The following is a 14,574-nucleotide window of genomic DNA, read 5'->3' as shown; positions in this document are numbered from 1 at the left end:
AAGCCTGCCATTGTAATTTTTCAAATACATTTTGTCATTTGTTTTTCTGATTTTTCCTATTCTTTTTTGTTTTTTGCTCATGAGCTGCTTTATGAAATAAATTGGAGATCTCTGCATAATCTTGGATCCATGGCCAACAACATTTCCATCTCATTATCCCAGTTCTGACAGCATTTTTTGCGATTTCATAATTTTGGACTTTTGGAGTAATTTTTTCTCCAATCTATATCTCTAGAAAATTACCAAAACAAAATTGAGTGACCAGTATAATTTTTTCCAAACAATAATAATAATTCTTTGACATTTTGTGTCTATCTTTTTCTTTGCTACAGAATAATTTTTCTCATACTTTTAGCCCTATAGTTGTTTAATGTAATAGCCCTCACTATACCAAATCCAGCCTCAGTTTGAACTATTTGGTGAGTTGAGCACCCACTTCTCTCTTTCAGTGTATTCTTTCTTTTTTATAGGGCTGGACTTGAACCTACTGGAAAAGCAGAGAGTGTTAGTTTAGCAGAGAATAGAAAGAATTGCTTATGAGACCAGTGAATAATCAGAATGAATAAAGTTAATATAATAATTAACTAAATTTGAAGCAGTCTCTAGAGTGATCATCGGAGTTGCCACACCTGTGTTGCCAGTAAGGGAAGGGTTTCGGTCAGTTTTTCTGTTTTTAGATTATCAGTCTGTTGAAGCTTCTTGGCTGTCGCTCTGCATGTGTCGTCAGCCTAGCTGTCACTCAAAGGCCTGTTGTCGTAGACTGGAATATAGGCTCTGTTGTTTCTCTGCCCCTTCTCAGTTTGGGCTTTGATAGATTTTGCCTCAGCTTTGCAGGATTTTCCTCTTGTCCTCAGGAAAAAGTCTCCAGTGAAATAGTGAAAGGTTCACCTTTTCCAGCATTAAACAGTCTTTCTCCATGCTGAGTTTTCCAGAAAGTGGTCATCTTCAGAAGGGGAGCTGAAAGCCCCTCACCCACTCTTCTTTTTCTCTCTGCAGTCGTCTTTGACCTTTCACCTCTTCCATTCGACACTGAAGCCATCTGAAACTTGAACACTCAGAGAGCTGCATAGATCAAATTAATCTTTATAAATATTTGTTCCTGAGCTATTAGCTCTTTATCTAAATTCCACTTTTATACTATATAATAATCACTGGTTGACAACAGCAGTTCCCCCATTCTGTTTTTAGTAAAGCAAGTTCTTCGTTGCAGGAAAAAGCAAGCTATTTCTTCATTGCCATATGAGCAATAATCTAACTTTTGACTATCTGAGTATAATACAATTAAATAATTTTCCCTATCATAAAATCAGACATCAATCTTTCTCCTATATTTGCATGCTGTGCTCAAAATAACTGCATGGTGAATCAACTTTCTCACCCATTTTCAACAAATCCCATTACCACAATTCTAAGATTGCTGTAAATTATTTATGACTGTTGAAACTTTGTCACCCAATCTTGTTCACTTTTAGCACACTGCACAAGTTATTTTTTCCTTAGCACAAACTTAATTATCTACAATGGAATAATTTTTCTCACTTTGTCTTCAGGGATAATGAGATACAAATTTTAGACGTCTTCAGATATAAGATATAATATATTAAGCACGTGCATTCTTATTTATTTATCCATTAATATATAACACTATATCAGTCCATTTATTAATTAAATATATATTTTATTACTTTAACTTATTTCATACTACAATAATCTGTAAGATTAATATCTTGAAACAATTGTTTTCTTTTACTATTTCGTTTATTTTAATTCCCATCATTTATACAGTACTTGTCCCTCAAGCTCATTCACACATTCCTTGTCCCCTATTTTTAACCACAGGCACAGTCAAGCACACACACAGGATCCCACATACACACACAAGCTATACTCTACTCACAGTTTTACTCACTGTCTTTATAATCAATACATTATATGATTCACTGATACACTTCCCCAACACAGTGATAAAATAACTTTAAAACTATCGCAGACCTCTGCGATTCAATTTAGCTTACCTGAGCAGTCCATTGTCATTCCTATAACAATGCGGTAACCATAAGCTAAACTTAACTGTGCGCATGCTATCTTATTATCCTTAATAAGAAACACAGATAAAATACCTCATAACCTTATGAGTATCGTTATCCTTAACGAGCAGAAAATGATTAGCCTTAATCATTAATGATATTCTTATCATTACACTTGTCATCCTTTACAAGAAAAAACAATAACTGCTATCCTTAACAGTAAACATAAAAAAAAAAAAACTGGTTAACCTTAACCAGTACCAGTGTTGGGCAGTAGCGTCGCCACAAGTAGTGACGCTACAAGTTTAACTACATTTCTCAGTAGCGTCGCTGTTTTCTGAATCAAATAGCTTTTCAGTAGCGAAGCTCTTTTTTTGATCAAGTAGTGCGGTAGCGTCCACACAAGCTAACGTTACATTTTCCCAAGGATTTCTAAAGCTCAAGCTCAAATCGGAAATACAACTGCTAAGTATCACTGATGCTGGATCAGTTAGTGACGGTGACTTCTTCTTCTTCTTCTTGTTTTACGGTGGTTGGCAACCATAGGGCCATATGATTTCATTAAGTTACCACAATACGGAAAACATGGACTGAATTGCGATATCCATGATATCCAACAAAATTTACTGTATAACGCGGAATTTCACGGAATTGGTCAGATCTTGGATGAAAAGAAGGTAAGTAGCCTAAACTTAAATAAAATCGCGATATAGACTAGTGTCTGTGAATATTAAACCGCTTAAAGACTATTTAAAAATAAATCATGCATGTTCTGCGTGTCGCAGTGAATGAATGGCTCAGACGCGCGGATTCATTTACCTCACACTGAAGCACCCATGACGCTTGCGATGTTTTCTGTAATGGATCGATGAACTTCATCTACACAGCCGCTCTGAGAGTCACTTTAGCAGCATTTTAGCTTGATTTGAGAAAAACTATCGTCATATCAAAAAACAAAACAAAACAGAGACTCAAAGGTCTAGCTATATGGCAACCTGTCAAAATAAAAGGTTGGTTTTAACCTTTGAAGAAAGTTTTGCTTAAATCATTAGGCCTACATTTTAAATAATTGGTCACTACAATTTAAACCATTAAAAAAACTATTTTATAGAGCCCTTAAAATGTAATTTATTTAAAAATGTTAATAAATTATTGTTAAATTATATACGTTTCATGATTTCAATTAATTACACGTTTTTGATTACTAAAATGTTATTTAACCATTAAAATGGGAGTCCAGAAAAATGAAAACAAAATAAAACTGAATTTGGAATGTGGGAAAAAATAAAATGGATTTCATACGGCCCTACAAACCAGCTTTTTGGTGCATTACCATCACCTTCTGCTCCGTATGGTGTGACATCACATACCAGTATCAATCCTTGGGCTGACACGTGAGAAATGGAAAAAGATGCACACACTCTTGACACCTGGTTTTGTTATAGTTTTATTTAGTTATATGGTTTTATATAGTTATGTTGTTTTTTTTTTTTGGCCAAATTTGTTTGGAACAGTTGTTGAATAAACAATTGAACTGACAAATTATGCCTGCCTATATGTTTGATTGACAATTTTATTGATCACTGAGATAGCACTGACTTGGAATTAAGTTGGTTCAATATAAAAATTTAATTTGAAAAAGTAGCTTTAGATGTAGTAAACTACTTTTGCCATATTGCTGTAGCTTAGCTTGCTACATTTCCCAGGGTGGTAGCTTCAGTATAGTGAAGCTACATTTAATGTAGAGTAACTGCTAGCTTAGCTCACTACATTTTCTAAGTAGCTTGCCCAACACTGACCAGTACACTTGTTAAACTTAACAAGCAAACATCTCAAATCCTTACATACGTATGACAAAACATTTAGCGGCACATCAGCAGTACCAATATTCATACAATCTGCACCGGGTTATATAAACACAGGCAAACACTAACGGGAGCTCCACCGCGCTATTACACATTACTTAATATCGTCAACAACAATGCATGCACTTATTTCTAGAATCAAAGATCCCCTTTCCAATTGTTTAGTTCTTTAAACTTGGAGAAGCATTTAAAAAGGTCTTACCACTCTGGCTCACTGGTGACAACACATACTTTTTCAACAGCAAAAATTTGCTCACCTCAAAGTACAGTGGCCACTGTTGTCTGTGTCGGTCACCAGTGTCGCCTTTCGTGGTTCCTTCAGCCTCAAAACCCAAGTCCCATCTGGGGTTCCAAATGAAGTGGTTTCAATTGTTCTGAAAAATAACTTTGCAGAGGTCTTTGACGCCAGAAATAATGACTTTATCTTCGAACGCCGTTCCGTTCCATAGAACGGCGCTCTAACGCTCTGGCCCTCTGGCCTTCCAGCGCGCTCCCGAGTATATTTTGGGTTCAGAGTTATATATAGGGATGGGGCCGATCCGATCCAGTATCGGTATCGGCTCCGATACAGCCATTTTTGCCGGATCGGGTATCGGTCAGACGAGGCCGAACTAAATCTGATATTGTGTGTTTACTATTGTGTTATTGTTAAGCCCCACAAAAGTATTATAAAGCACCATTAAGTGTTCGTGCACTATATTATAAGTGTTCTGAAGCCATTCTATAGTATAATGTGAGATAGAAATGAATATTTAAGTCATTAAATTCAAGATCACGTAAACTGTTCCCTCCGCTGCGGCTGTCAATCATTCTTCATTCAGCATTCAACAGCGCGTCGCGTTCGGTTATGACAGTCAACTCGATGAAACTCTCCAAGATGATTCAATTACTATTATTATACTTGATCTGTAGATAAAGCTCTATGGTTTCGGATAAAATGACTATCTTGCTGGACTTGCTGTACCTTAATCATGTTACTTTTTAACGTGTGTCTGTTAGATCACAACACTGGAGAGCACTAATTGTTCTTCAAGCACACAGTAACTGAAATTTAAAACTGTTAAAAGAAAAGGCTGAATAAACTATTGCATAGATAGATACTGTACAATACACTACACATCAATATGTCTTTCCTTTGTGCGTTGAACTTTTCAATGCGGACTCGACGCGCTGCGCGCTGTGACTCTGTGTTGCTTCAAGCGCATCATTCTGCGCTCGGGATGCGCATAAGCACTTTGTGCCGCACTGTATTGGAGTCATTCATAATCATATCATAATACTTTTGCGCAATGAAAGATTATTAAATGTCCCATCTATCATATGTTGCTGCCTCAATAAACAGCTGTGCTATACATTAAAAAAATGTCTTAATTTTATAGTAGCTAGACTATATATAAAATAATTTATCTTTTTGATTTTTGTTATCTTGTTTTTTATGAATGTATTTTACAACAATACAAACAGCAATGTGTAACGTTTTACCAGATTTGGTGCTGGTGCCTACACTTATTGTCTCTTATTTGTTTCTAACCTTATACTTACCTCAAGTTGCCTTTTGGGACATACATGCATACATATCATACTTGCCTGTAGAGAGAAGTTTATTGCAGCATCATATAAAATCAACAATAATGATAATAATAATATTAAAGCAAACACAGCTCTGGTATCGGAATAGTATCGGTATCGGCCGATATCCAAATTCAGGTATCGGGATCGGATCGGAAGTGAAAAAATGCGGATCGGTGCATCCCTAGTTATACAGGTCCTTCTAAAAAAATTAGCATATTGTGATAAAGTTCATTATTTCCCATAATGTAATGATAAAAATTAAACTTTCATATATTTTAGATTCATTGCACACCAACTGAAATATTTCAGGTCTTTTATTGTTTTAATACTGCTGATTTTGGCATACAGCTCATGAAAACCCAAAATTCCTATCTCAAAAAATTAGCATATTTCATCCGACCAATAAAAAAAGTGTTTTTAATACAAAAAAGTCAACCTTCAAATAATTATGTTCAGTTATGCACTCAATACTTGGTCGGGAATCCTTTTGCAGAAATGACTGCTTCAATGTGGCGTGGCATGGAGGCAATCAGCCTGTGGCACTGCTGAGGTGTTATGGAGGCCCAGGATGCTTCGATAGCGGCTTTAACCTCATCCAGAGTGTTGGGTCTTGCGTCTCTACACTTTCTCTTCACAATATCCCACAGATTCTCTATGGGGTTCAGGTCAGGAGAGTTGGCAGGCCAATTGAGCACAGTAATGCCATGGTCAGTAAACCATTTACCAGTGGTTTTGGCACTGTGAGCAGGTGCCAGGTCGTGCTGAAAAATGAAATCTTCATCTCCATAAAGCTTTTCAGCAGATGGAAGCATGAAGTGCTCCAAAATCTCCTGATAGCTAGCTGCATGGACCCTGCCCTTGATAAAACACAGTGGACCAACACCAGCAGCTGACATGGCACCCCAGACCTTCACTGACTGTGGGTACTTGACACTGGACTTCAGGCATTTTGGCATTTCCTTCTCCCCAGTCTTCCTCCAGACTCTGGCACCTTGATTTCCGAATGACATGCAAAACTGAGCAACAGTCCAGTGCTGCTTCTCTGTAGCCCAGGTCAGGCGCTTCTGCCGCTGTTTCTGGTTCAAAAGTGGCTTGACCTGGGGAATGCGGCACCTGTAGCCCATTTCCTGCACACGCCTGTGCACGGTGGCTCTGGATGTTTCTACTCCAGACTCAGTCCACTGCTTCCGCAGGTCCCCCAAGGTCTGGAATCGGTCCTTCTCCACAATCTTCCTCAGGGTCCGGTCACCTCTTCTCGTTGTGCAGTGTTTTTTGCCACACTTTTTCCTTCCCACAGACTTCCCACTGAGGTGCCTTGATACAGCACTCTGGGAACAGCCTATTTGTTCAGAAATTATTTTCTGTGTCTTACCCTCTTGCTTGAGGGTGTCAATGATGGCCTTCTGGACAGCAGTCAGGTCGGCAGTCTTACCCATGAGTGCGGTTTTGAGTAATGAAACAGGCTGGGAGTTTTTAAAAGCCTCAGGAATCTTTTGCAGGTGTTTAGAGTTAATTAGTTGATTCAGATGATTAGATTAATAGCTCGTTTAGAGACCCTTTTCATGATATGCTAATTTTTTGAGACAGGAATTTTGGGTTTTCATGAGCTGTATGCCAAAATCATCAGTATTAAAACAATAAAAGACCTGAAATATTTCAGTTGGTGTGCAATGAATCTAAAATATATGAAAGTTTAATTTTTATCATTACATTATGGAAAATAATGAACTTTATCACAATATGCTAATTTTTTGAGAAGGACCTGTATACATACATACATCTTTCAAAGAAGGTAACACACCCTATAGATAGTTTTGGGTAAAGGTCTTTTTACAGAAGGTCTTGTAGCTTTCAAAGTCACCTAGAAAGAGTCCTATTAGAGGGAACTCGTACAAGAAATAATTCTGTCCAAATATATAGCTAAATTACTTAGTTTCTAAATAATAAAATCTTCAACACCCGTCAAAAGAAAAGTCTGCAGCGCCGTCAAAATAAAAGTCCCGCTTCCAACACATCGGCCAATCAGAAAAACTTATCGGCCGATGCCGATATTTAAAAAAAGCCAAATATTGGCCGACCACTAGTCCTCATATACCAAATCATGACCTCATAACCCATGACTATAACACACACACACAATAAACACACACACACACAAGACTTAAACACAGATCACGGTTGGATCACATACAGTTACTATACTGAGTCCTCATATACCAAATCATGACCTCATAACCCATGACTATAACACACACACACAATAAACACACACAAGACTTAAACAGAGATCACAGTTGGATCACATACAGTTACTATACTGAGTCCTCGTATACCAAATCATGACCTCATAACTAGAGCCCGACCGATATATCGGCGGGCCGATATTATCGGCCGATTTTAGGCATTTTCCTAACTATCGGTATCGGCATTTATAATGGCCGATAAATGAATATTTTAAAAAATGCGAGTACGGTGATTCATGTAAGGGTGCGCTGCCAATAAAGCACCTAAAAGCTGACACAAGAACTGGCAAAAATAGTGATTATGAATACAACAAATATAGCAAGGAGACATTTTAATTGTTTATTAATAAACTAGTGTTTTCAGTCAGTGTCAGCCAAAGATGAAGTTGACGATGCTGACTCGCGATCTTCAGTGAGCGCGCGCCAGAGAGAAATGCACATTTCATACGATTACATGAGTCTGTCTGTCTTTCGTTTTGAATTGTTCTGTTTAAAAGTAGACATTTCAATATAGATATATTTCAATTCTCAGGTCTATACGCTGAGTTTCGGTTCATGAGACGAGCTCCAGTTTACCCGCAGGCGCCTCCGTGTCGAGATTGTCTATCGTCTGCTAAATTTACTTCTTATAAATTAAATCCAGGCAAAAGGCTGATGAAACATTGATTAAAATTAAGATACAATTAATACAAAACGAAATTCACTTTGAAACGAAAGGTTTTGTGCTTTCTGTTTGATGTCTATGTGAAAGTTTCAAAGCATTAGTGCCGCTTTCAGAGCGCTCACGTCCGTAGTGCTGTCGCGTCTGTAACATTGTTTTTTCCTCATAAATGCAAACACGAAAAATAAAATAAAATAAAATGAATATTTTATGTAGCCTGTGGAGACTGAGAGCCAACCCTTCTTCATCCGGTGGGTAGTAGCCTACTTGTGATTTGCGCAGTGTAATTCACAGAATTGATTTCTCTGCTACAAGCCTCTGTCACGTATTGTGTGAGCTTGTGACTATTGCAAGCGCGCAGCTGAGAAGTCCTGATTATATTGTCTGCTATATTTAGGCCTTCTTCTTATTTATTAAGGCAATTGGTTGATGAAAAATTGATTAAAATGCGTGGCGCGAGCGATCTCCGACAGTAAACTGATTCTGCTTGGTCTAGGGTAAACAGCTGTTGCGACGCGAGCAGTAACGGCCGCGTCCGGTGTAGACACCGTGTTAAAGCTCATTCTGCCTGATAACGCTACGTTACAACATCAAGCAATATTCCAAAAATGTATATAATTTTAACACTTTATATAGGGCCATTTTGCATTAAGAGTAGCCTAGTTTCACGTTTAGTACATTTTGCTTACTAATTATTTGAAATAGTATAAAAGTACTGTAAATATGTAATTAAAAACGTTTTCATTATGATATTATTCATTTTACTTTAGTAAAAAGATCTGAGTTCTTCCTCCACTGGTAGAGATTAGAGGAATTAAGAGTAAAAATAGAAGATAATAAGGTTTTGTCAGTGACACTTTTTATATATTTATTGATACAAGTTATGACTAAATTAAAAGACAAAGTCGTCGTTAGTGAAGATTATGCAACAGTATTTAGAATATAATATAATAGAATATAATATAACATCCAATGCAAACTAGTTTGGTTACAGCTCAGCTGTATAATTCTCATTCTATCATTCCCCCTGCCTCCATTACATATCTGTCACACAAGTGTTTGATTACCACATTTGAGTGATCATTGCAAAACGTGTTTATAAAATATATTTATTCTGTTTATAGCTACTGTGTAAAGTACCCATCAAAAGTTTGTACACACCAATAGGAAAGTGTCCAAACTTTTGACTGGTATACTGTACTATAATACACATAAATAATATTGCTACTGTATTATAATATACACATAAATAATATCGGCCGATATATTGGTATCTGGCTTTTTTTACTCCCTAATATCGGTATCGGCCCCCAAAAATCCATATCGGTCGGGCTCTACTCATAACCCATGACTATAACACACAGACAATAAATACACACACAAGACTTAAACACAGATCATGTTTGGATCACATACAGTTACTATACTGAGTCCTCATATACCAAATCATGACCTCATAACCCATGACTATAACACACACACACTAAACACACACAAGACTTAAACACAGATCACGGTTGGATCACATACAGTTACTATACTGAGTCCTCATATACCAAATCATGACCTCATAACCCATGACTATAACACACACACACTAAACACACACAAGACTTAAACACAGATCACGGTTGGAACACATACAGTTACTATACTGAGTCCTCATATACCAAATCATGACCTCATAACCCATGACTATAACACACACACACAATAAACACACGCAAGACTTAAACACAGATCACAGTTGGATCACATACAGTTACTATACTGAGTCCTCATATACCAAATCATGACCTCATAACCCATGACTATAACACACACACAATAAACACACACACAAGACTTAAACACAGATCATGGTTGGATCACATACAGTTACTATAATGAGACCTCATAACCCATGACTATAACACACACACAATAAACAGACATAAGACTTAAACACAGATCACGGTTGGATCATACAGTTACTATACTGAGTCCTCATATACCAAATCATGGCCTCATAACCCATGACTATAACACACACACAATAAACACACGCAAGACTTAAACACAGATCACGGTTGGATCACATACAGTTACTATACTGAGTCCTCATATACCAAATCATGACCTCATAACCCATGACTATAACACACACACAATAAACACACACACAAGACTTAAACACAGATCATGGTTGGATCACATACAGTTACTATACTGAGACCTCATAACCCATGACTATAACACACACACAATAAACAGACATAAGACTTAAACACAGATCACGGTTGGATCATACAGTTACTATACTGAGTCCTCATATACCAAATCATGACCTCATAACCCATGACTATAACACACACACACACAATAAACACACACAAGACTTAAACACAGATCACGGTTGGATCACATACAGTTACTATACTGAGTCCTCGTATACCAAATCATGACCTCATAACCCATGACTATAACACACACACACAATAAACACACGCAAGACTTAAACACAGATCACAGTTGGATCACATACAGTTACTATACTGAGTCCTCATATACCAAATCATGACCTCATAACCCATGACTATAACACACACACAATAAACACACACACAAGACTTAAACACAGATCATGGTTGGATCACATACAGTTACTATACTGAGACCTCATAACCCATGACTATAACACACACACAATAAACAGACATAAGACTTAAACACAGATCACGGTTGGATCATACAGTTACTATACTGAGTCCTCATATACCAAATCATGGCCTCATAACCCATGACTATAACACACACACAATAAACACACGCAAGACTTAAACACAGATCACGGTTGGATCACATACAGTTACTATACTGAGACCTCATAACCCATGACTATAACACACACACAATAAACACACACACAAGACTTAAACACAGATCACGGTTGGATCACATACAGTTACTATACTGAGTCCTCATATACCAAATCATGACCTCATAACCCATGACTATAACACACACACAATAAACACACACACAAGACTTAAACACAGATCATGGTTGGATCACATACAGTTACTATACTGAGACCTCATAACCCATGACTATAACACACACACAATAAACAGACATAAGACTTAAACACAGATCACGGTTGGATCATACAGTTACTATACTGAGTCCTCATATACCAAATCATGACCTCATAACCCATGACTATAACACACACACACAATAAACACACACAAGACTTAAACACAGATCACGGTTGGATCACATACAGTTACTATACTGAGTCCTCATATACCAAATCATGGCCTCATAACCCATGACTATAACACACACACACAATAAACACACACAAGACTTAAACACAGATCACGGTTGGATCACATACAGTTACTATACTGAGTCCTCATATACCAAATCATGACCTCATAACCCATGACTATAACACACACACACAATAAACACACACAAGACTTAAACACAGATCACGGTTGGATCACATACAGTTACTATACTGAGTCCTCGTATACCAAATCATGACCTCATAACCCATGACTATAACACACACACACAATAAACACACACAAGACTTAAACACAGATCATGGTTGGATCACATACAGTTACTATACTGAGTCCTCGTATACCAAATCATGACCTCATAACCCATGACTATAACACACCCACACAATAAACACACACAAGACTTAAACACAGATCACGGTTGGATCACATACAGTTACTATACTGAGTCCTCGTATACCAAATCATGACCTCATAACCCATGACTATAACACACACACACAATAAACACACACAAGACTTAAACAGAGATCACAGTTGGATCACATACAGTTACTATACTGAGTCCTCATATACCAAATCATGACCTCATAACCCATGACTATAACACACACACACACAATAAACACTAGGGCTGCACAATTAATCGAATTTCTAATTGCGATTACGGATGCCACGATTACGTAATCGTTCAAAGCCGCGATTACAAAAGAAAATCCACTCTGCGTGTGTGTGTTTAGAGCATAATTATGTTATGAGAGGCGAATCCCGACTACTTCAGAAAACCCAGCACAATATGACATACCAGGCAGTGACGTAAGTGTACGCTGAAATAAGACTTTCACCTCAGAAAAACGGACTTTACTGTCCTGTCAGCCGTTACTGTGCTCGTAGCGCGCACTCTTCAATTGCACGCGCAAATGCGGCGGCGCGCGCTGTGTAGCCTATCGCTTCACTGTATAAAGTGCAAAAGAAACTACGTGTATGCAACGTCGTTAAAATGTAAATTATTAAGTCACGGAATAAAAGTAAAATACCAATAAATCACGTGTTAGCTGAGAAGGATTTGCATGCAGGTATGATTTTCATTCTATTCACCAGGAGCTGTTTCATTAACAGTTCTTGTTATTGTGTATTCACCATGGTAACTGTCGTTTCCATAACCCAAAAATGCCACTTTATTTTCACTTTGTGTTATTTTTTATATTTTTAAATGACGTCGGCTCATATCAACATTGTATTAACAAAAACTAGTTTGGGACTGCTATTTAATTGCTTTAGCATAGTCCTAATGTTTGTCTTTACTATTATTCATTCTTACAATTAATGTGAATGTTAAGTAAAGGGGGACAGTACTTGTGTGCGTGTTAACAATTTTTGTGTAAACATGCATTATAATATGCCTATATATTCTCAATGTAAATTGTGATAATCGTAATTAATAATCGCAATTACAATTTCAAGGGAATAATCCGCAATTATGATTTTTGTCATAATCGTGCAGCTCTAATAAACACAGACAAAACTTAAACACAGATCACAGTTGGATCACACACAGTTACTATACTGAGTCCTCGTATACCAAATCATGACCTCATAACCCATGACTATAACACACACACACACACACAATAAACACACAAACACAGATCACGGTTGGATCACATACAGTTACTATACTGAGTCCTCATATACCAAACATGACCTCATAACCCATGACTATAACACACACACAATAAACACACACACAAGACTTAAACACAGATCACAGTTGGATCACACACAGTTACTATACTGAATCCTCATATACCAAATCATGACCTCATAACCCATGACTAATAAAATACACACACAATAAACACACAAACACAGATCACCGTTGGAACACATAAAGTTACTATACTGAATCCTCATATACCAAATCATGACCTCATAACCCATGACTATAACACACACACAATAAACACACACACAAGACTTAAACACAGATCACGGTTGGATCACATACAGTTACTATACTGAGTCCTCATATACCAAATCATGACCTCATAACCCATGACTATAACACACACACACAATAAACACACGCAAGACTTAAACACAGATCACGGTTGGATCACATACACTTACTATACTGAGTCCTCATATACCAAATCATGACCTCATAACCCATGACTATAACACACACACACAATAAACACACACACAAGACTTAAACACAGATCATGGTTGGATCACATACAGTTATTATACTGAGTCCTCATATATCAAATCATGACCTCATAACCCATGACTATAACACACACACACAATAAACACACACAAGACTTAAACACAGATCACGGTTGGATCACATACAGTTACTATACTGAGTCCTCATATACCAAATCATGACCTCATAACCCATGACTATAACACACACACAATAAACACACACAAGACTTAAACACAGATCATGGTTGGATCACATACAGTTACTATACTGAGTCCTCATATACCAAATCATGACCTCATAACCCATGACTATAACACACACACAATAAACACACACACAAGACTTAAACACAGATCATGGTTGGAACACACACAGTTACTATACTGAGTCCTCATATACCAAATCATGACCTCATAACCCATGACTATAACACACACACACACACACAATAAACACACACAAGACTTAAACACAGATCACGGTTGGATCACATACAGTTACTATACTGAGTCCTCATATACCAAATCATGACCTCATAACCCATGACTATAACACACACACAATAAACACACACAAGACTTAAACACAGATCACGGTTGGATCACATACAGTTACTATACTGAGTCCTCATATACCAAATCATGACCTCATAACCCATGACTATAACACACACACACACACACAATAAACACACA

The 14,574-nt window shown here is 37.2% G+C and overlaps 1 protein-coding gene across 18 annotated transcripts in view; it reads right to left on the bottom strand.

The window, feature by feature from the left end:
* The window catches only part of jakmip3 (Janus kinase and microtubule interacting protein 3), a 65,051-nt gene that overhangs the window by 29,382 nt on the left and 21,095 nt on the right, over nucleotides 1-14,574 (bottom strand). The window lies entirely within an intron of this gene.

The sequence above is a fragment of the Siphateles boraxobius genome, unplaced genomic scaffold (assembly GCF_051911475.1).
Source record: "Siphateles boraxobius isolate OS27281-9 unplaced genomic scaffold, OSU_SipBor_1 46, whole genome shotgun sequence".
NCBI classification, from domain to species: domain Eukaryota; kingdom Metazoa; phylum Chordata; class Actinopteri; order Cypriniformes; family Leuciscidae; genus Siphateles; species Siphateles boraxobius.
Note: the sequence above shows the minus strand (reverse complement) of the source record. Positions and strands in the feature narration are given on the sequence as shown.